This window comes from Leuciscus leuciscus, assembly GCF_965113295.1.
Source record: "Leuciscus leuciscus genome assembly, chromosome: 3".
NCBI lineage: Eukaryota > Metazoa > Chordata > Actinopteri > Cypriniformes > Leuciscidae > Leuciscus > Leuciscus leuciscus.
This window is the reverse complement of record NC_138727.1, coordinates 66285873-66310350: the sequence shown is the minus strand read 5'-3', so window position 1 is coordinate 66310350 and position 24478 is coordinate 66285873. Positions and strand designations below refer to the sequence as shown.

The 24478-nt window shown below is 40.1% G+C and overlaps 1 protein-coding gene and 2 long non-coding RNA genes across 16 annotated transcripts in view; 2 read left to right on the top strand and 1 right to left on the bottom strand.

Moving 5' to 3' along the window:
* Window positions 1-24478, top strand: part of LOC309495366 (uncharacterized protein) — a 242578-nt gene that overhangs the window by 155289 nt on the left and 62811 nt on the right. The window lies entirely within an intron of this gene.
* Window positions 1-24478, bottom strand: part of LOC309495508 — a 120547-nt gene that overhangs the window by 89004 nt on the left and 7065 nt on the right. The window lies entirely within an intron of this gene.
* On the top strand, window positions 7592-8935 carry LOC309495499. The gene is made up of 2 exons (XR_014204692.1): window positions 7592-8070; window positions 8607-8935. It is a non-coding gene; the product is annotated as an uncharacterized lncRNA (long non-coding RNA).

Sequence of the window (24478 nt, the reverse complement as noted above, 5' to 3'; positions counted from 1 at the left end):
ACGCCTACAAAACCTCGCACAATACAACTTTAACATCATAGGATGTCCTGTTACTTTATCCTCTACAGTAAAAGACCTGGGTGTTATACTCGATTGCAACCTGTCTTTTGAAAATCATATTTCATGTTACAAAAACAGCCTTTTTCCACCTTAGAAACATTGCTAAGCTACGTAATATGCTATCAGTTTCTGATGCAGAAAAGTTAGTTCATGCATTCATGACCTCGAGACTAGATTACTGTAATGCTTTATTAGCTGGTTGTCCTGCATCCTCAATAAACAAGCTACAGTTAGTCCAAAATGCCGCCGCTAGAGTTCTTACGAGATCAAGAAAATTTGATCATATAACACCGATTTTATCATCACTGCATTGGTTACCTATAAAGTTCCGTATTAATTACAAGGTATTGCTACTGACTTATAAAGCCCTAAACGGCTTAGCTCCAGTCTATTTAACGGATCTTCTATCGCCCTATAATCCATCGCGCTCTTTAAGATCACTAAATTCAAGGCTTTTGGTCATACCTAGGATATCCAGAACCACCAAAGGAGGGAGAGCATTTTCACATTTGGCTCCAAAACTCTGGAATAGTCTTCCTGATACTGTTCGTTGCTCAGACTCGCTCTCCCAGTTTAAAACTAGATTAAAGTCGCATCTCTTCAGCCAGGTATTCATATAATCCTACAGTTCAAACTACAATCCGGCCTCTAGCTCATAAATGCCAGAGGAGAACTGGCCCCCGACTGAGCCTGGGTTCTCCCAAGGTTTTTTTTTTTTTTCTCCATTAGGTCACCTGATGGAGTTTTAGGACACCATTAGGTCACTTGATGGAGTTTTTCGGTTCCTTGCCACTGTTGCCTTTGGCTTGCTCAGTTGGGGATATTTTGGGGATATTTCATTTAATTTTATCAATCAATAAATTCCTCTTGAAACAAACTTTGTTGTATTATTTTAATTTAATACTGTGAAGCTGCTTTGATACAATCTGTATTGTGAAAAGCGCTATACAAATAAACTTGACTTGACTTGACTTATATTACACCAGTAACAGATGGGTTCACTAATTCTAAAATGTATAATTTTACTGCATACTTGCAGCATATTATACCTATAACAGCAGTAACCTGATTTTGTAAGACTTTTTTCTACTTCACTTAAAATGACTTTTGTTGATGTAACCTTCTGTTATCAGATAAGTTTATAAATATGAATTAATTTTGAGTTTAGTAAAATTATAATACTAATAATAATTAAAGGTGCAAGCAGCATTTATCGGGGTTCAAGCAGTTAAGGCCTTTAAGGCCTTTAAGCACAAAAGCATCAAAAGTTATTAAGTTTTATTTAGCAAGCATGTAACCACTGACATAGTAGATGGAAAAGACCATTTACAGCCAATACAGGCAGTTTACCATTGGAAATATATGGTTTTAAAGTGTTTTTACAGTTATAGCACCTTTTTGCCTGAGTCTTCTTATAGTCTTGCCTGATCTCCACCACTTTTATTAGTAGTACTCAAAGTGTGCCCATATATATGTGTCAGATTTGTTGTAAATATGTAATTTTGATAAGGAGTTTAGACAATTATATTCAGTGGTGTAACGAGCCAACACCGGGCCCTTAAGTAGGATTCAAGGCGGGCCCCTTGATGACGCAATTGAAGACATTGATGTCCGCGAGTAGGCTACCATGAATAGGGCAGGATATGATCATACACAGCATATAAGAGATGAGATGACTAACAAAATCAGGAGTAGCCTACGCTCACCAAAAACAAAACAAAAAAACAAAAACACTGGTGACAGCGCACCATAACACATTGTTAGGCCTAGGTCCAAATACATAAAAAAGATGCTCTCTTAAAAGTTCTGCAAAGCTCTCTTTGCTCTCTGCAAAGTTGTCGATTAGATCAGGATTGTGCGCACAGGCATTCTCAATTGACCCTTCGCAGGGACTTCACAAAGACACTGCGTGCCAATTTTCAGTAGACTAACGGTTGGGTGCGCTTATAGCTATTTTCATGATTTTTTCACTGTTATAGAGCCACCAAGTGGCCAATTGTCACGATTTTTTTCATGTCAACTCAGATTGAGCTTATGAACATGTGTCCCAAGTTTTGCGAAAATATCTCTTTCCGTTCACAAGTTATAACCGTTTTATAGTGCCACCTAGTGGCCAATTGTTGCGATTTTTTTCAAGTGATCTCAGATTGAGCTCAGGAAGATGTATGCCAAGTTTAGCAAAAAAATCTCTTTCCGTTCACAATTTATAACCGTTTTAGTAAAAGTGGCCCTGGTGCCATCAAATATTTTGGTTCCCCTTATCGAACGTTAATTGAAATTTTGAATTTTTTGGATGATTATTGATTGTCAGACTCCAGAGAATATTCTTGCAGTGGTTTGGTTCCGATCGGGCCAAAAACCTAGGAGAAGTTCGCAAAAATAGGTTTTTCAAAAAAATGCAATTTACTCGAAATTGGCGCCAAAGGGCAAGCAAATCGGAGATAGCCATTTTGTCCGCCTTGAGCCAAGGATTCCAACGATATAAGACACTTGATCCTGGGACAAACGGTCTAAGAGTTATGAGCAATTTTGACCTTTTGGTTGCTGTAGCGCCACCTATGGGCCAATCGGTGTCATACTCTGATAGGTTGTCCCCAAATTGAGGCCTACCATCTGGCCAGGTTTCAAGTCTCTAGGCCTTACGGTTTGTCCTGCACGATGCGTTTTACAAATCCTTACAATTACAATAGGGTTTCAGCATTTCATGCTTGAAACCCTAATAAGAATTAAGGCTTTTTGCCAGTTATAGCGCCACCTATGGTCCGATCTCCATGAAACTCTGCATGCTTCCTCACCATGTTCTGACACATATGCTCATCAATTTTTGTGAAGTTCTGAGCTTTCCTTTGGTATTTATAGGCTTTTGAGTGTATTTTGCCACGCCCCCTTTTCTAAATTACCCTGTTACAGCCACCCAAAGGCCAAAGTTCAACTTTTTTTTCGATAATTATTGATCTAGAGAGTCCAGAGAATTGTCCTAGACTGGTTTGGTTCCGATCGGGCGAAAAACCAGGGACTAGTTCGCAAAAGTAGGTTTTGGACAAAATCCGACATAGCAGAAAACTTTCCCTGCCTACATCCAAATCGGAGATAGCCATGTTGTCCGCCTTGAGCCAAGGATTCCAACGCTATAAGACACTTGATCCTGGGACAAACAGTCTAAGAGTTATGAGCAATTTTGAACTTTTGGTTGCTGTAGCGCCACCTATGGGCCAATCGGTGTCATACTCTGATAGGTTGTCCCCAAATTGAGGCCTACCATCTGGCCAGGTTTCAAGTCTCTAGGCCTTACGGTTTGTCCTGCACGATGCGTTTTACAAATCCTTACAATTACAATAGGGTTTCAGCATTTCATGCTTGAACCCCTAATAATAACAATTAATGTAATTATCACATGAAGCACATTTCATTTCATTTTTTTTTTTTTAGGTTATTGGGGGGCACTCTAGGTGTCAATGCCCAGGGGCACCAAAGAATCTTAATCCGCCACTGGTTAAAATGAATCAACACTTCTGAAACAATATTTGTATGTTTACAATTTAATCTGTACCATCTGTAGATGGTTCGTCTCCGTAACCATTCACTGCTCAGGAACTTCATGATTCTCACGCTAACATGCATGATTCCTCCCAGGTTATACAGCATGTGATAGAAGGTGTGAACCGACAGGCTGCGCGTCTCGTCTGCATACTTCAGCGCCACGATCGGAGTGTAAAGAGGATTCGTCAGGTTACGGAACGGAGGACGAGGCGACTCGATCACCTTCTTAGTGACCTTCAAAAACAGAGAGAGTGAGTGAGTGATCCTCCTTAGCGTGTTCAAGATAAGCTCATGTGACTTTATTCACATTACTTTTTCATTATTTAGTAATTTTATTACATTTCAAACTAATGCAACTAATGCAAGATAACTATAATTGTTGTGATGTCAGTCTGTGTTCCCCTGTCTTTTCATGTTTAGTAGTTCCCTGTTATGTCTATTAGTCTCCCCTGGTGTTTCAGATTAACCACACCCCCTTTTTATCTTGTTTAGCTTGTTTGTCCTTGTATTTAAGCCCTGTGTTTTAGTTCAGTGGTTGTGAGTTCTTGGTCGTGTTAGTCACTGATGTTGGTTGTTCTGTTCCCGCGTCCTGGGGCCCGTTATTCGTACGTTGCTTAAAACATCCGAGATCAAATGAGACATCCAAGATGATATCATCGTGCTAATCATGATCTGACTAATTAGGTTCTTCGAACACACTTGCCGGATATGATTAGTATAACTGGATTGAGTTATCTGAGATAATTGCGCGTTCATGCAAAGTTTAAAGGGATAGTTCGCCCAAAAATGATATTTAAGCCATGATTTACTCACCCTCAAGCCGTTCGAGATGTATATGTCAATCTTTTTTCAGACGAACACATTTTCAGTTATTTTAGAAAATGTCTTAGATCTTTCAGTGGTTAGAATGTGAAGCAATGGGGTCCAGCTCGTTGAAGTCCGCAAATGAGCATGCATCCTTCACAAAAGTAATCCATCTGGCTCCAGGGGGATAAACGAAGGCCTTCCGAGGGTAATCCGTGCGGTTTTGTCGTAAAAATATACATATTTAAAACTTTATAAACGAAAATAACTGGCTTCCGGTGGCGGTCGGCGCGCGTTCATGGAGATAGAAGCGTCGTGACGTAGTACGAACGTGACAGCGCAGCCAGAGAGCAGAGCAAAACAAAACTCTACGTTCGTTCTACGTCACGACGCTTCCTACGCTACGTCCTACGTCATATGCCAGCATCCATCTCCGTGAACGCGCGTCGACCGCGACCGGAAGCCAGTTATTTTCGTTTATAAAGTTTTAAATATGTATATTTTTACGACAAAACCGCACGGATTACCCTCGGAAGGCCTTCGTTTATCCCCCTGGAGCCGGATGGATTACTTTTGTGAAGGATGCATGCTCATTTGCGGACTTCAACGAGCTGGACCCCATTGCTTCACATTCTAACCACTGAAAGATCTAAGACATTTTCTAAAATAACTGAAAATGTGTTCGTCTGAAAAAAGATTGACATATACATCTCGAACGGCTTGAGGGTGAGTAAATCATGGGCTAAATATCATTTTTGGGCGAACTATCCCTTTAAAAGGGGATATGTATCGATAGTAGAAACATTGATCAGCAACGCTGCTATTGGTAGGGATGGGGAAATGAAGCCTCATGAATCACTGAGGCTTTCTCCTGACTGTTCCGGGAAAAGATTCAAACCTTTGAGAGTGTCGAGAACTGGTCGAGAACAGCGCCATCTGGTGGTTATTTAAAATAAAGCAGCCAGAAGCCTGTGTTAGAAGCTCTGGCAGATGAAGCAACCACAACACACTCCATAGTTTCAATGTTATGTGTACAAATACAAGCCTTACATGTTTGTGTTTGATTTGTTCATTAAATAAATTCATTTTCCCATTAAAGTGTGACAATAAAATATAATATAAGCTTATATGATTCAACAAGATTTAATGTAGGCCTTCTCTCTCTCTCTCTCTCTCTCTCTCTCTCTCTCTCTCTCTCTCTCTCTCTCTCTCTCTCTCTCTCTCTCTCTCTCTCTCTCTCTCTCTCTCTCTCTCTCTCTCTCTCTCTCTCTCTCCCTCCACACACACACACACACACACACACAAAATGAATAAGGACATTGTCTGATAGGATCATCTGTTATTAAATGCACTTATGACACTTGTTACTGATAGTGCTTAACTGTAGGAATGACAGAAAGGTGATAAAGTTTTTAATTATATTTATTATTTTTGGCTGTTGCCATTGCTCTAAATACAAACCCTTCACCAAACACCAACACCCTATCCCTTCCCCCCTAATCCCACCCTAAACCCAAATACCAACACCAAATGACCTAAAATCACCAAAAAATGCAAAGATTTTATAATAACAAAAAGACACAAAAACAACAAAAAATAATAGCCTAAGTAGTGAAAAATAAATGTTGGTTATTTAAATGTAATATATTGATTAACTTTCAAAGTACAGCACTCTCCTCACAAACACATCAACCAGACTGAGGCAACTCGTTAAATAAGATCTGGAGTTTGAGCCTTCTGACACCCAAAGCGAAACGCGCACGTGATTGGACAGAAAGTGAGGCTTTGTTTGTCATCGATCACGTGACTCTAGTAAACCGATACACGCCCCGATACGGGGCTTCACTAGAAATTAGGCTTGTTTGAGATGCGCCTTGCCTCGCCTGAAATGTATGCGAGAGTAGGCGGCTGCAGTGAAGGGAGGAGTGAAATAAGCGCAGGCAAGACGGACAGTTCTCTCTTCTCGTAGTGGATCTGACACCTGTGAGATCAAAGATGGATATCGCGGGATTCACCGGATTCACGCTCGTGCACAGTGTTGCTAATAAACTGGATGGAATTTAAGTTCTGTTGCTTTTATATGAAAATAAATATAATGAACAAGACACCCAAAGTAGCCTACTTATTTAATTCTATTCCAAATACATGTTTATCAATCTTTTTTTCTTTAATACAGACATGTGTTGTTTTTTTCTTTTTCTTTTCTTTTCTTTTTTTATAAAAATTACATTGCATAACCCATAGAGATCGCACTGTTAGATAGTTTGGGAATATTCACACATAACGTATACACATAAAACATGATATCAGAGTTTTAAAATCAAACATTTTAAAAGAGAACAATACATCACAGTTGTTTAAACCAATGAGCATTAAGCTGTGTCGTCAGCAAGTCGTTTCCCATCATGCTTTTGATCAGCGCAGTCGGTGGAGAGCAACTGCGCTCGACTGCAAAATCCGACACGTGCGCCTTGCGCTCGCGAGAGATTTTTGACATACGTCAGCATGACATCAGAGCCAGGCGGTCCGCACTCGGACACATTTCTAACCGGCATGCATCTCGCGCTGATCACCGGTGATCGGTTCTGCGCAGATTTTGCTCATCTCAAACAAGCCTAGTGTCCGACTTCACTTCTCCGTTTGCAGCTCCTCCCCGCCTGCACGCGGCTACTCTCGCCGATCGGTTACATCCAGCCGCAGCCGATGTCGAACACACCTTTTGATCAGCGCAGTCGGTGGAGAGCAACTGCGCTCGACTGCAGAATGCGCTCGCGAGAGATTTTTGACATACGTCAGCATGACATCAGAGCAAGGCGGACCGCACTCGGACACATTTCTAACCGGCATGCATGTCGTGCTGATCACCGCTGATCGATTCTGCGCAGATTTTGCTCATCTCAAACAAGCCTTTTAGCTGTGTCCCAATGTGAAGGCATGCATCCTCCGAAGGCCGTATTTGAAGGCCGGATTGGCCGCATTTGAAGGCCGATTGCGTCACAGCGGCGTGACGAAGGACGTCCCAATTCAAAGGCTGCATCCTTGGAAGGTCGCATTCGAAGACCGATTGCGTCATCGCGACGCGACGAAGGATGTCCCAATTCAAAGGCTGCATCCTTGGAAGGTCGCATTCGAAGACCGATTGCGTCATCGCGACGCGACGAAGGACGTCCCAATTCAAAGGCTGCATCCTTGGAAGGTCGCATTCGAAGACCGATTGCGTCATCGCGACGCGACGAAGGACGTCCCAATTCAAAGGCTGCATCCTTGGAAGGTCGCATTTGAAGGCCGATTGCGTCACAGCGGCGCGACGAAGGACGTCCCAATTCAAAGGCTGCATCCTTGGAAGGTCGCATTTGAAGACCGATTGCGTCACCGCGGCGCGATGAAGGCTGTCCCAATTCAGTTCTGCATCCTCCGAAGGCCGTATTTGAAGACCGGTTGCGTCATCGCGACGCGACGAAGGCTACCCTGATTCAAAAGCGACGCCAAATGCGTCCTTCGTTTCCCCGTGAAAGGAAGGATACATAAATGAACACTTAGCGGCCTATCCTACCCTATTCTACCCCATAACTCATTGCGCGCCGTTGACGACAAGCATTTATTTATTTATTTTTAAAGGCGGTTGAGACTAGAGATCGGTGGTGGACAGCAAATTCACATTTAAATGTAAGTATTATGTTTTCATTTACTTAAATAGCTAGCGAAACCGAGTTAAGTTTATTATAAACTTCATCTTAACTCCTTCGTCACCATTGCGTGGCTTCATTTGTCAGGTAGTTTGAGGCAAAACTTGTGCTATTAGTTTAACGACCTATTTGTAATATTTGCACTAGTCTATCTCACTTGTGTATTATAAGAAATATCACTCACCCTATAAAGCCCACAACAATAAGAAAAGCAGTTGATAAGGCAATGGGGTTTCACTTGTATGTGTTTTTGTAGTGCTGTCATGCAAGCTATGTGGTTTTAACCAAAATTGAGTATATAGAAATATGATTTCTTAAGTATTTTGTATGCATGTCTTGATGTGTCATATTTTGCAGTGTTAACAATGCACTTAAGATTGCACCCCTGTGTTAAGCTTTTTTAGAGCAATTCAGGAGAAAAAAAATACAAAGTAAGAAAGTTAATACACGCGTCTTTGCTGCAATGTATTGTGCTGTTGTTGTTAACAAGCCATGGTTCATTTGCTCTGCCCTTAGGATTGCAAGTGTCCTGGGACAGGTGAGGGTGTGAGTGGGAAACCCACTGCTGAAACTTGGCCCTGGTTTGTCCTCAGGGCCCAGTTCAGCAGTGGGTGCCCACGGTGAGGAGGAGCCAGCACCAGCAGCACCAGCACCAAGGCAGAGGCGAAGAGAGCAGGGAGAGGATGGACAGGCTGTTTTCTCTTCTTGAGAAAATGATTGAAAAATATTTTATTTTTCTACATATTCTTTAACTGTTTTCACTATTTTTTAAAAGGAAAGAAAATCTGTACATTATTTTTATGTAACTTTAAATGTGTAAATAAAAGAGAATGAATTGCTCTGGACATTGTTTATTTTTTTGACATTCATAATTTCTACTTGAAACAAACTCTTGTATACCTTTTTTTTTTTTCAAATACGATTGGTAAATGAAAATCATTTGTTCCATGGGCTACATTAAAGTACTTTTTCCAACTATTAACAACATACGTTAAACATATCAAAATCAACAAACATTTACAGTACATAAAATAAGAAAAAAATGATGTAGACTTTTATTAGAATTTATTAGAATAATAATTAGACTTTCAAAAAGAGTAATTTCTGAAAAAAGTACTTTTAATAACAAGTTTTTAGTATCAAGAGTAAAACTACAGGTATGTATTCTGCAGGGGAAAAAACTCCATGTCAGGGTTTTTATTATAGTTTGTATTTATATTATGCTACTCCTGCATTTTACTTCTGAATATTTTCAAGGTTGTTACATTATATACTTTTGTGTAGTTTAATGTAAAATCATATGTGAGGGAAAAAAGGTACTTCAGTAGGTTACTTCACATTTGTACGTGAATATTTAATGAAATATGCAGTTCCGACAATTAAAGTCCCATATCAGTTTGAAAATTAAAGTCTCATATTTGTTTGATATGTCCCATATCAAAGGGCGCATCTGAAGCGCTCGGACCGGTCTAGATGGAGGATTGTTCTTGTCGCCTGGCAACCGTGACAGCTGCCGATGACGAGCGCGAGAAATACTGGACTTTTTTATATTCAATTGGGTTTTATATTCAAACAGGGCTAAACCAAAAATACATGACCTGGCAGCGCCGGGGCTGAAACATCCTCACCATGTCCTCCAGTAAAATATAAAACATAAAAATGACAATAGCCAATTCTGGCTCCATAGCTGTTTACTCAATTAGGCTATATCAAATGAATGATCAGGATGGCAGCAGTCCTCTCGCACCGTTGAGGAGCGGTGATCAGAAACACCTGGTTGCGCAATTAGGAAATCCTAGAAGGCTACATAGTGCGTCCTTCGGAGGACGCAAAGGCTGCATCCTTGAAGTCTTCAGTCCTTCGAAGGATGCAGTCTTCACATTGGGACACAGCTATTGTGTCGCTTGTGTGATACGCGCATCGAAGCTTCAGTGTCATACGTAACATCAATAGCTATTGGCTGCTCAGCGTGGCCAAAGAGCGCGCTCAGTTTTTCTCCTCAGCAGAGCAAGAACTAATAGTCGAAGTTTATTCAGAATTTGAATGTTTAATCAAAACGCCAGGGAACACCTCAAAGTCTGCAAAAGCCAGGCGAGAGGGCTGGCAAAAAGTAGCAGACAATTTAAATCCGTTAGAAGTGGCCATGTTAGATGTTTTTATCACTTATTAGCCTATATTTTTGTACTTTAATAATTGCATAATTACTTTGTTCATTGTAATGTCAGAGTCACCACACTAGAACATGGAAACAAACAAAAGTGAAGTACAAAAATATTCTACATAATCGTAATTTTTTGTTATATTATAGTCTCTTTTATAAAAGGCACTGTTAAATAAATGGTTGTCTGATTATAAAATCAACCAAGAAAAAGGCTGAGAAAAAAAAGAAAAGAAAAGATCTTGGTAGCCTACACTGTAAAATCATTTTTGCTGCATTAAATTAAGGCTGTATACAGGGCTGGACTGGGACAGAAAATCGGCCCTGGCATTTTGGCCCAGACTGGCCCACTACATATGATCATAAACACCACCCATCTTTGCACGCCCTTGAATATGTTTTTGTTCAACTCCCATTCATTAAAACCACTAATGCCATGTAATGAGTGAGTATAAACGAGTGAGAGTTAACAGATGAAATAAGTACAAAATTGTAATTTATTTATACTCCACAGAAACTATACTCCACAGTGATGCATCCAAAAAACAAGCTATAAGCTGCATTGGCATAGCAATTAGAGCTGCAATCGGCCCTTAAAAGTTCGGCCCGAAAAGGCCCGAGCCCGACAAGTACATTTTGATTGACAGCTTTTTAAAAGCCCGAACCCGTTTACAGCCCGACTGTCCAAAAGGCTGTCTATCAGCAGTGATAAGAGTGTCGGAGAATAGCGGGGACACGTGCTTCACACCGCGAGCCGGCACACGCACCACTCGGCGGAAAAGGGAGAGAAAGAAAAAAAGAGACTGCGCCGCATGCACACAGCACCTTTGTCTTTCGTAAAAAAATTAGTAATTTATACATTTTTTTAACATCATTTATTCATGACTAATGGAGGCTAGAGGCCACTTGGAAGTTGGAACAAAGAAATAAAATAAGTCCTCCAGAGACCAGCCTCCATTTCACCTCCTCAAGATAAATTTTCACGCTAATCTAAACACATCACCTGACCGCTCATTTACCACGCAACCCGAAGCGCGAGCCCGAGCCCGGCCCGAGCCCGTGTAAAATAATAGAAATTAAGACCGAACCCGACCAAACCCGTCGGGTCCCGTCGGGTTCGGGCAAAGATCCTCAGCTCTAATAGCAATGCAGTGTTTCTCACAGGATTTTTGGTAAAACTGTGGTGGGTGGAACTCAGTCCTTCTAGGGGGGTTTGGGGGCAGGCTCCCCCTAAGAAAATTTTGTGCATTTTAATGTTATATTCATCAATCTGGTGCAGTTTGAGGGTTCGAAATTAAAAGCTCCAACCCATATTCAGTGTGCAAATTAAACAAAGAAAAAATCAAACTTCTTTTGGTAACAGTGTCTGTCTATATTACACTACTACATAATAATAATTATAATATTAATCTCATGACAGTAGCCTACACTGTAAACCCTAATGTTGTCTTTACTTAAACAATCAAGTGTACTTGACTAAACATTACTTTAAATTTAGCATTTTGGCCCTGTCACTCAAAAATATAAGTTCAAATAACTTATTTACCTTCAAAATACAAAAACTTAAGATCTCAAGTGCTTTGAACTCAAAATCATGATTAATCCTCACAAAAGGTCATTTTCACAAATGTTGTTTTCTTGACTGTGAAATGATAATACATTCATACATGCTTTATTCGAGTGCAAGGTGTCATTCTTATTTTACCTGAAAACAAATGGCTTTCATTATATTACAATTATTGATCGTAATGGAAATAAACAGATTTTTATAAAAAAAATTAAAAAAATTTAAAACCCTGATACTTTAAACTTGATAAATAAACTTTAATACCCATATACAAGAGTTTTTGTAATACTGGGGGTTGCACAGTTTTCACTCTGTAGCCTTTTAATACAAGCTCATACATTTGTATAAACAGGCACGTGACGTGCACATATATGCCACATGCCAAAATGCATGAAATAGTTCCTCACAGCCACCTCCCAAGTCTATACGAAAATAACAGAAATACAACGATGACACATTTTAACGTTAAATCAAATTCATTTCAAATCGGTTTAATTAAAATGGCTCTCTCTAGTCTTCCTTTGATGCGATTGGCCACGCAAGCAGTTCTGCCTGGCAACAAGAGAACTAATGCACTGATTGGTGGATTACAAAATTGGGGATTTTCGCATCATCTGTTGCTGACACCAGTGCAAATTTCAAGACGGTCACGGGGTGTGCCATTCTCGGTAAGTACAACTATTAAGATATAAAGTTATTTTGTGTGACTTTTTTAAAACTGAAATATGTTTATTTAAATCCTTGCACGGTTCTATAATAAAAGAGAACGCAGCCATAACATTAATTACAATATTTCCTGGTCAAACTTTTCCAACATAACGTTAACCACTAATTAACGTTATTTTATTGATGGTTTTGTGATGATATGATGATAAATGCGATATCAAACGATTCTTTATTTTATTAGTAATAGTAATTAGTAAAATATAAACGTAATCATTGTGTAATCGTGTATTTCTCGGCAAAAGAACATGTTACCAGTTAACGTTAGTGATGGTTTTTTTCTGGTCAAACTTTGACAACCTCGACATTAATTAACGATATTTTCTTCATGATTTTGTGATGTTATGATTATTGAAATGTCAACAGCTTATTTCTTTACCTGTGAGATACATATTTGATGATCTTTTTTTCTGTGCAAGAAAGAACATGGCAGCTACTGCTTAGACCATGTGGGTTATTTTTCCCGGGCAAACTTTGTCAGTTTCACCAGTAATTGACAATATTTTCATGATACATTTCTGATTGATCAATTTGTGAGCAAGTGATGTGATGCTACAGTTCTCCAAATCTTTTCAGATGAAAAAAACAAAACAACTCCTCTATATATTGAATGGCCTGAGAGTGAGTGCATTTTCATGTTTGGGTGAACTATTCCTTTAAAATACAAATGTGGTCAAGTCTTCAAATTAATAAACGTCATTTATACTGCATACTTATAAAAAAGTATTGTCTTTGCTGGAAACATGTACATTTTCAAATGCATACTTGTCCATATTTGGGATTAGGGTTAGTTATTTGTGTTTTTAATAAATCTAGTGTACGTTCTGATAAACATGCATTGATAAACATTTGATTCCTGATCGCAATACTCTATTTATGCCTTTTTTTTCACTAGGTGTCTGATCATCGCAACTCCATCCTTGATGTGCCAGTGGGAATCTTATTTGAGGACACTGAACTCCAGCCCCCCAATTCCTTGCATTCAACTACTACGATTGGGATAATACTTGAAGGTCAAGTGGTGATGGAAAAAAATGCAGGACCTCCCACAGGCTATGTGTCTCCTCTTCGGTCTGATCTACGCACTAGACCTGAATTAGCCAAAATCACTTGCCAACATGTTTGATTTCATCCAGCGTGTGCTAATGTCAATGGGACAGAATTCTCTCAAGCCTAAATTGCAGTCTTTGGCAAACCAGCTTTTTGTTTAAAAAAGCGTCACTGTGAGACTTTAACACCACTGTGAGAATGTTCTACAAATGATTTGCAAGAAATAATATGGTATATTGTTACCATTGTTACTACCTCTTCAGTTTGTGACCCAGAAAATATTTGTTTAAAAAACGTCACTGTGAGACTTTAATATCACTGACAATGTTTAGTTTTTTCCCCTGGATTTACTCCATTATCCATTTATGAAGGAAAAAATTGTTTAAATTGTTAAATGCTCAAAGTTCTATAATTAATGTGCTGTAGTTAATTTAGTATATTGTTACCATTGTTGCTACCTCTACAGTGTGTTTGTGACAATATTTCAATTACAGTATAGTTTGTACTGTAATATTGTGCAAATTTGGTCAGTACATTAACACAAATGTGAGACTTAAGTGTAATGTTTAAGTGATTAGAGTCGTACAATTGATGTAGTGTTGGACATTGTTGCCACCTTTAGAGTTATGTACGGGTGTGACTCATTTCCATTTGACATTTTGGTCAATAAAGACTCAAAGGATCAATATGTTGTTCATTGTTTTATTTAAGTGCAGTGTGCACAAAGCTTACAGTTAAAAATTATAACTTTAAAATTTAGAATTAAATTTAGAATTCTAATTTCAGTTAAATTTTCTTGTTGAGTTTACTTAAATATACAAGTACACTTGAAATTAACACTAAGTTAAGTGAACTTTATTGTTTAAGTACATTCAATAATCGTCAAGTTTGGTGAACTAAACAATTTAAGTCAAGTCTACATAAGCACCAAGTTAAGGAAACTTAAATATGCACGTTTTGGGAGAGCCCATTACTCAATTAAATTGAGGGAACGAGTTTACTCAAATCAATTGAGTTCAATCAACTTATTAGGGTTTTCAGTGTATAGCCATATATTGTAAAACAAATGCACTGAAAAATAAAGAAAACTTTCATAATTAGTTTTGTACTAATTTCTAAACTTGAAAGAGATAAGCACATGATCTTTTATTTTGACGCAAACTGCATCAAGCTTTTATTTTGGCGGAAAACATGGATAAAAACGCGTCTCTTTAAACTTCTAGTAAATTTCTGTAATCGTCAACTATGCAGATGTGGAAATAATGCGTAACTGGGTAATGGGTTCCTATACTCATAGCCAAAGTGTTTTGAACGTAGTTCTGCTTACCGCAGACTCTACCCTTTCTCATCTCTCTCCTGATCCTCCTCACTATCCTCCTCATCAGCCACGGGAACTGATGAAGGTCCTGCTGCTGCAGAAAACATATATTTTGACACATTTTACAGCGTCTGCTTTAAGTATCTATTTTTCACGCTATTTCTCTGCACATTCTTTGCGTTTCTTCTCCAGTGCTGCGTTCCAGTCCACTTTTAGACACGCACTCGCGAACTTCCCTAAGCACTTCCCCTCGGGGGAATCCCCGCCGCCATTTTGAAGTGCGTTTCACTTCGTGAAGTAGACGAGGGAAGTTTAGACGGACAGACCCTCGTTCCCTCGATTTTGACCAAGGGAGCGAGTCTACTTCATATGTACACTTCAGGCACCTATATGTCCCACAATGCAGTACGATTGTGACGTCATCACAGATCTCGTCTAATCACCACCACAACAAACAACACTATGATATATTCATTCACATTTTTTAAATTGAAAACAACCCAAAAACCATATATACATTTGGATGCTGCATGAAACAAATTCTTAAAGGGAAAACAAATGTAAATAATAAATCAACTCCATAGCTGATTCCAAGTGATCAAGGGCTTAGGACGTTCCAATTCAGCCCATTGCAGTTTCCGCCAGTAGTGGGCACTCGCAATGACGTACATCCGAGTGAACGAGACGGAGGGGAAGTTAGCAAGTGAAGGGCATTACAATTTTGGACTGGAACGCAGCCCATGTCTCAGACTATTTTGACAGATACACACGCACGCTCACTCAAAGCCCAAAGGGGGAGGTGTTTAAAGATGTGATTGGGCCAGCCCAGTGTCAATCAAGAAAACAACCAATGGGCCGCTGATCTACGCGTTTCATGGGCCGGTCTGTCAGTGGAAAAAAAACTAACGCTTACTTTTTTTTTGACCAATGCATTACACCGGCACTAACCCAGCGGCGTCAATTAAACAAAACAAAACGAATGGGCCGCCGATGTATGAGTTTTATGGGCCGTAAAAAAAAGAAATAAAATAAAAAAGTATGAGATGTATCGGCCCAAAAAGCACGTCGGCCCACCGGGCATTTGCCCGGTATGCCAGATTACCAGTCCAGCCCTGGCTGTATAGTCATTTCAACTGTTAAATCTTGAGTAATGATGAATTGCTTTGACTTGTGAAAGTGAAAACTGATAAACTTATGTTAATGTAAAAATATTTTGCCATGAGTTATTGATCACATGTTTCCCGAGTGTAGTTCATTGTAATGACATTGTGTTTTCCTCTTTTGTGCACTTTTACATAATACACCAACACTTGTATCTGTTCCCAAGAAAGCAGTGGCTGAAATATGTGCAGTAAGTGGACATTTTCTAACTTTCCAAAGGAAAGAAAGTATAAGACTTTGTAATGTCCATTTGTTTCCATTGCACTGGACAGTGAATAAACCCTGTCAGATAACTGTCATATGGAGGAACTAGCCTACCTACAAGCGCATAAATAACTTTACTTAATTTATACTTTTATGCTTTATGGCTGCAATATAAGTGTCAGGATTCCACATCTACAGAAAGGCCTACAGAAGAGTCTGCACAGACAGAGGAGACATAGGCCTACAGGTGGGCAGTGTATAGCCAACTTTCCCTTTTTATTTGTTGCATGAGGCATGTGTCTAATATCTCTTGTTGCAGGCACTTGACCACTGGCCACTGGCCTTTCTTTACAAAGAACAATTGAAATAAAACTCAAGGAACTAAGCATATTTGTCTTTTATTAAACATTTAATGAAAAGTGTTTTTTTTGTGTGTGGCAATGTTGTGTAATATGGCACATGCAACAATGTCACAGGCCCTGTCAGGTGTGAAACCCTCAGACTTTTCAGACACTGACATCTTCCCTTTAGTTAGCCAAAGTTCATTTCATTGTGTGCCCTTGTCCTGGCTAGAGCTGCATTGTAACTGGTTTGGGTCAGGGAATGGGGTCATAAACACCTGTCTGCAGGCAGGAATATGTCATAATCACCTATGAGAAAATGCAGTTCTGTTAGGATCAGCATAAGTGTATGTAATACAGTGAGCTTGATATTTAATTGTGGAACTTTCCTTACCACTTTCAAGTAATATGCATAAATGTGAATCTCTGAAAATGCTTAAGTCATGCACAGATCCTGGCCATTTTGCTTTCACATTTGTGATATGGAAGATTTGTCAACTGCCTTTTTTTTTTAATTTGATATAATATTACTAATCTGGAATATTAAGAATCACAATAGTAACTGGGCTGCACATTTACATTGTGAACCCCCTTTCTGTTCACATAATCCCCTTCATTGAGGCCTTGATGGCAGCCTATAGTCTATGGTACCAATCACGTTAGTGAAGGTGACATATACTGTAATCGGCATGGTCATGATTGCACGATCTTCATAAATTATGTAGCCAAAAAAAAACTAAAAAAAAAACTGCTTTACAACATTGGGTCTTAAGTGGCTTGGAAATGCCACAAAAAAATAAAACGGTTTTTTAAACCTAAAAGCGCCAGGTAAACTCTGAATGACACCACAGACAGCACTTTCCATCAAGTTCTCCTCATCTCCAATAGTGTAAAGGAAAGAGCCACTTGCAAATAATCTTAGGGCAATGCAAACAGTTTGTGCTGTAGTAAAAGCCCGACTCCGACAAGTCAAAAATAAATGTGCGTTTCCAACAAATTAATAATGTAAACGACAATCTCACGAGTCACGAGAAAAAAATATATATATCTCAGAAAGTGCACTATCGCGCTGCGCTGGACTTCCCGTATCAGCTCCGCTTATGAAGCCGCAGTCTAATCCTGTTAACATGAAATAAGCCTCTGCTCCCGAGCAGGTTTAAGATTGCGCACCTGTTGTTATGACAGCAAGTCCAGGATGAGCGTCGAAGAACCAAACAATCCAAGATCATGCCTAATCGCCAACAATCAAATCCAGCTAACTGAGTTAGCGACGTACGAAGAACAGGCCCCAGTTCCCTAACCTGTGTTTTTAAAGTCTGGTTTATGGAATAAAGTGTGCTGCATTTGGATCCTGCTTCCTCCTTGTCTCTACCACATCGTGACAGAAGAACTCACCATCACTGAACTAAAACACAGGGCTTAAATACAAGGACAAACAAGCTAAACAAGATAACAAGGGGGCGTGATTAATCTGAAACACCTGGGGAGACTAATAGACATAACAGGGAACTACTGAACATGAAAAGACAGGGGAACACAGACTGACATCACAACAGTCAGAAGCAATCAATCAATCAATCAATCAATCAATCAATCATTTATTTCTAGAGCACGTTTAAAACACAACCAAAGTTGACTAAAGTGCTTTCAGTATTAACAAGCTTAAGATCATTCAAATCCAAAAGTCGTCAAGATATTCTGTTTGAAGTACTCCAGTCAGTAACAAGAATAGTTAATCAAGGTAGACAGGTAAAGTTTATATGGGTACCAGGACATGTTGGGATAAGGGGGAATGAATTGGCAGATAAATTAGCAAAAAGGGCATTAACAAAGGGAAATATAGAAATGCAAGTTAGTATTAGTAAAGCAGAGGTTAAAAGTGTGATATGGGAGAAAATAAATCAAAAGTGGCAAGAAAGTTGGGATAGAGAGGGGAAAGGGAGACACTTATATCAAATTCAAAGGGACGTTAAAGATAGTGGAAATGGAAATAGGAGAGAAGAAATGGTGATATCTAGATTAAGATTGGGACATTGTTTACTAAATAAAACGCTTAAATTGATAGGGAAACATAATACTGGACTATGTGATGGATGCCAGGAAGAGGAGTCAGTAGAGCATATTGTTTTGAGATGTAGTAGATATGGAGCTCAGAGAGAGATGATGAGGAATAAGTTGAGGGAGATGGGAGTTCAGAACATTACATTAAAAGGGCTATTGAGCAGTGATAGGGTTCAGACTAGAATTCTTATGACTTTCTTAAGAGAAATAGGGGTTTTTAATAGGATATGAAGAAATGTAGTATTGAGGAGGGTTAAAAGTATAAATATTGTTGTTGTCATGATTATAATAATAATTATTATTATTATTATTGTTTTGCAGAATGACTGGGAAGTGTGTGTGTGTGTGTGAGTGGGGAAGGGGATTTAGTCTGTAAACCTATTTTCTGGTTCACACTCCGGAGCAGAAGGTGGCGGAAATGCACCAATAAGCTGGATGCCAACCACCGTTAAATAGTAACAAGAAGAAGAAGACTAAAGTGCTTATTTATTTTTATTTTTTTCTACCTGTCATGGGGGCTGAGAGTAGACGGAGGAGCTGAACACGCAGCGCCGGATGAAACTCTATGAAGCCTCTGTGCGGGTAAATAGAGGTTATAGTTGTGTCAATGGTCCATTTCCTAGATAGGTGGCGGTAATGCACATATCTGTCTGCGATCCGCCGTAAAAAAGCAAGAAGAAGAAGAAGAAGAAGACTAAAGTGCTTTACAAAGAATAAAAGAAACATCTAGGAAACAAATATCTAGGAGGAGCAAGATGAACAAAACTCTGCATGATTCTTCAGGTTAGAGAAGTCTAGCGCCCGTTATTATAGCATTTCTGAACTCAATGCTGATGTTTCATCAAGGACGACCCAAGACAACTAATAATTATTGCTATAATTTCTGTAAGTTGTTATATACCTCTGGGCTCCTCATTTTGAGTCTGGATAGTGTAAATGGTTGTTTCCATGAATCATCTTAAATCAGCGAGTCTCCAGGTAATGCTGGTATTACAGCAGAGTTTTATAAGGCGTTCTCTGAACCCTTCAGTTTATTATTGTGAGAACATCTCTTCTCCTAGATTAACACAGGCGGGATTACTCTGATCATAAAACACAACAAGGATCCGCTTCTTATTGAAAACTCCAATCTGTTCAATCTGTTACTGAACACTGATGACCAGATTCTAGCTCAGAGTTTTGCCCAGATATTACAGAGAGTTATGAGCTATAACCTTCCAACCTTTCAAAGATGCACCTTATTCAGTTGGAGCCGTCTACTTGGTCGTTTTGAATCTACCTCATGAAGAGCGTTTTAAGGAAGGAAATATGATTCTCGTTGGACTAATACCTGCACCAAAAGAGCCATCACTAAACATGAATGCTTTCTTAGAGCCCTTGGTTGATGAGCTTCAAGAACTTTGGCATGGCCTGATTCTGGAAGACAGCTCTTTCTTAGGACATCAGGTTTACAGAGCATTCTTTGCTATAATTAATAAACATTGATATTGATCATTGAATCAGTAAAATCAATATGTAAATGTTTACATAGGTTATTTTTTAATGGATAGCAGTTGGTCTGTTTCATTGAATGCTCAGATATAAATATGTGTGTGTAACATATTGCATTTAACTTGCATTTGCAGGATAGCACAAGTGTTTGAAGACGTTCAGCAAGAAAGAATTTGTTGAAAAAATGGACTACTCAGGATTTGAGCGGTCTTCGTGGGAGCCACGCACGTCAAAAGATCACACACACTATGCTGGATTATCCAAACGGGCAAGGACGAAGGCAGAACAGAAAAGAATTGAACGCAAGATGGAGCTAGATGGTCAGAACTTTTCCGCTTGAGTTACTATGATGCCATCAAATTTGTCGTCATAGATCCAATGCACAACCTTCTCCTTGGTACGGCAAGACATGTATTCAGATTGTGGACAGAACTAGCAATTTTAACGACAAAAAGCCTTGATGAACTTCAAGCTAGAGTGGAAAACATCAAAGAGCGAACAGGCTAAGGTGGCATTCGTATTAACCCTGCTGTCAGGGAGAGCAGCACTTTGGGGAACGGCGGTGTGGGAGAACGGAGACGACTGCTGCACCTCGTTCCAGGCACTCTCCGAAGAAATGAAGAGAGTTTTCGATCGTGCAGTGGCGGGTAAGGAGGCGGCCAGATTACTCGCCGAACTGCGACAGGGAGAAGGCTCGGTGGCGTACTTTTCCATCCGGTTCCGCACCCTGGCCGCAGAGTGCCGTTGGAACGAGGTGGCGCAGTGGGATATGTTCCTGCATGGGCTGGCTGACCGCGTTCAAAGGGAGATTTATGTTATGGACTTACCAGAGACACTGAATGGACTGGTGGAACTTGCTCTGAGAGTAGACGCTCGACTGAATCGTGTGACCAGATTGGCGCGTCCCAGCCATCCACAGCCCAGCACAGAGGACCAGCCCGGTGGTGCGAGCGCGCTCAGCCCCGCATCCGACCTCGAGCCCATGCAGGTGGGGAGAGCTCGGCTTTCCCGGGAGGAGAGGGAAAGGCGGAGATCCCAAGGACTCTGTCTATACTGTGGCCGGGCGGGCCATTTCATCCACTCCTGCCCGGTAAAAGAGCAAGGCCGGTAGTAAATATGAGGCTACTATCGGGTGGGATCTCCGCCGAGAAGACCTCATCACCATCATCGACCCTCCTCCCGGTAAGACTGAGATGGCGAACATCGACGCACTGCACCAACGCACTACTGGATTCGGGAGCGGAGGGTAATTTCATGGACTTCAAACTGGCACTTAAGCTTCAGATCCCCATCACTCCTCTCTCGCACCAGATTACTGTCAAATTACTGTCAGATTACTGTCAAACTGGGGAAATTCTTGACCATTGAGTGCGTACTCAATGGTCAAGAATTTCCCCGGATTACACATTCTACTGAAAGCATCACCCTCATTACTTCTGGCAATCACACAGAACTCATTTCATTCTTACTCATGGACTCACCACTTGCACCAGTGGTTTTGGGACACCCGTGGCTGTCCAGACACAACCCCCGTGTCGACTGGTGCACTAACACTGTTTCCACATGGAGTAACCACTGTCATGAGTCCTGTTTAGTGTCTGCCTGTCCCTCTGTGTCTGGTTCTGTGTTTCAGAGTGAGGCAGCGGATTTGTCTAACGTGCCCGCGGAGTACCTCGACCTGAAGGAGGTGTTCAGTAAGTCTCGTGCTGCTTCTCTCCCTCCGCATCGTTCCTATGACTGTGCAATAGATCTACTGCCAGGTAAATCTCCGCCTAAGGGCAAACTTTACTCTCTTTCTGTTCCCGAGAGGGAGGCCATGGAGAAATATATTTCTGATTCTCTAGCCTCTGGGTTCATCCAGCCTTCCTCTTCTCCTGCGGGGGCGGGGTTCTTTTTCGTTGGGAAGAAGGATGGTTCTCTGCGACCTTGCATTGATTACCGAGAGCTGAACAACATCACGGTAAAGAATTCTTATCCTTTGCCGTTGATGTCTTCAGCTTTCGAGAGGTTGCAGGGAGCATCGATTTTCACGAAACTGGACTTACGTAATGCATATCATTTGGTTCGCATCAGGAAGGGGGATGAATGGAAAACCGCCTTTAATACCCCTAGGGGGCACTTTGAATATTTGGTTATGCCTTTCGGGCTTTCCAACAGCCCAGCGGTTTTCCAGGTACTCGTTAATGACGTTTTGAGAGACATGGTAGATCAGTTGCTTCAATGCATTTAGGGGTGTGGTCCTGGTCAAGACAATCTCCTGAACTCCAAACTGAATGTCAGAATGGGAAAGAAAGGTGATTTAAGCAATTTTGAGTGTGGCATGGTTGTTGGTGCCAGACGGGCCGGTCTGAGTATTTCACAATCTGCTCAGTTACTGGGATTTTCACGCACAACCATTTCTAGGGTTTACAAAGAATGGTGTGAAAAGGGAAAAACATCCAGTATGCGGCAGTCCTATGGGCGAAAATGCCTTGTTGATGCTAGAGGTCAGAGGAGAATGGGCCGACTGATTCAAGCTGATAGAAGAGCAACTTTGACTGAAATAACCACTCGTTACAACCGAGGTATGCAGCAAAGCATTTGTGAAGCCACAACATGCACAACCTTGAGGCGGATGGGCTACAACAGCAGAAGACCCCACCGGGTACCACTCATCTCCACTACAAATAGGAAAAAGAGGCTACAATTTGCACGAGCTCACCAAAATTGGACAGTTGAAGACTGGAAAAATGTTGCCTGGTCTGATGAGTCTCGATTTCTGTTGAGACATTCAGATGGTAGAGTCAGAATTTGGCGTAAACAGAATGAGAACATGGATCCATCATGCCTTGTTACCACTGTGCAGGCTGGTGGTGGTGATGTAATGGTGTGGGGGATGTTTTCTTGGCACACTTTAGGCCCCTTAGTGCCAATTGGGCATCGTTTAAATGCCACGGCCTACCTGAGCATTGTTTCTGACCATGTCCATCCCTTTATGACCACCATGTACCCATCCTCTGATGGCTACTTCCACAGGATAATGCACCATGTCACAAAGCTCGAATTCTAAAGAATGCTTTCAGCACCTTGTTGAATCAATGCCACGTAGAATTAAGGCAGTTCTGAAGGCGAAAGGGGGTCAAACACAGTATTAGTATGGTGTTCCTAATAATCCTTTAGGTGAGTGTGTATATATATTGTTAGGTCAACATGCAATTTATTCTCTTATAATGCCTCATATATATATAGGCTGACATGATATTATCCACACTTTTAACTTTGTAAGTGGAATATATATGCAATTTATTCTGTATTAACCAATGACTTTCATGTATAAGCTTATGTATGTTATTAACCAAGTTTATGATTTAGTAAGAAAGAGTGTTGTATAAGAAAGACACTGCAACTGGTTTTGTAAAAGTCTTTATTGAGAATCTGTTTTATTAAGAAGGACACCACAACTTGTGTTATAAAAGTCTTTATTATGAATCTGTTTTATTAAGAAAGACATCACAACTTGTTTTTGTAATAACCTTTTATTGTAGTAATGCATGCAAGAAACGACAATGATGTACTTATACTAAAACATTTAATCAGTAGATAGAAGTAACACTAAGCAGTAAAAAGCATGTATCTTAGCAAAGTAGAAATGGCAAGCATTACCCGTTTGATGAGGAGCATGATACGCAGGAGAAAGGCAGAGGGTCCAGAACAGCAAGCAAAGGAGAACAAAGGAAAGAGCTTTATATATGGAGTTTGCAAAGGGGTTTCCAGAATGGAGGACAGTGCAAGACTTCGGATTGGACAGATTGTCTGTAAAGGACTGAATCTGTGCGGAGGGCGTGTGGACTATAAAAAGTATTGTAAGGAATGTCAAAGTCAGACGCTGGTTCACCAAGGACGGCCTCTCCGGTGTTAGATGCCTTGCCATTGCGCCTCATGAAGATGAAAGCTTGCAAATTATTTGATTTTGATTTACTTTTATTTTTATTTTATATATTAGTACCTTTTATGTAAACTAGTTAACCTGTATTTAATAAAAAATACATCTAATTTAAATTAAGAAGCTCGCCTGCCTTAAGTCTCTGTTTTACTAAAGATTGAGCTGAACTAAACCACGGAGCAGTCTTTCGACTGAATTGTAAGTATGGAAATGTATGTACTTATTGTTTAGAACGAATTCGACTGACTTTACCTAACCTGAGAATAAACAAAATAAGGTAGAAGGTGTCTATATTTAAGACCCGAACAAGGGGTTAAATTAAGCACCATAAAACAATATATATATATATATATATATATATATATATATATATATATATACTGTATATATTT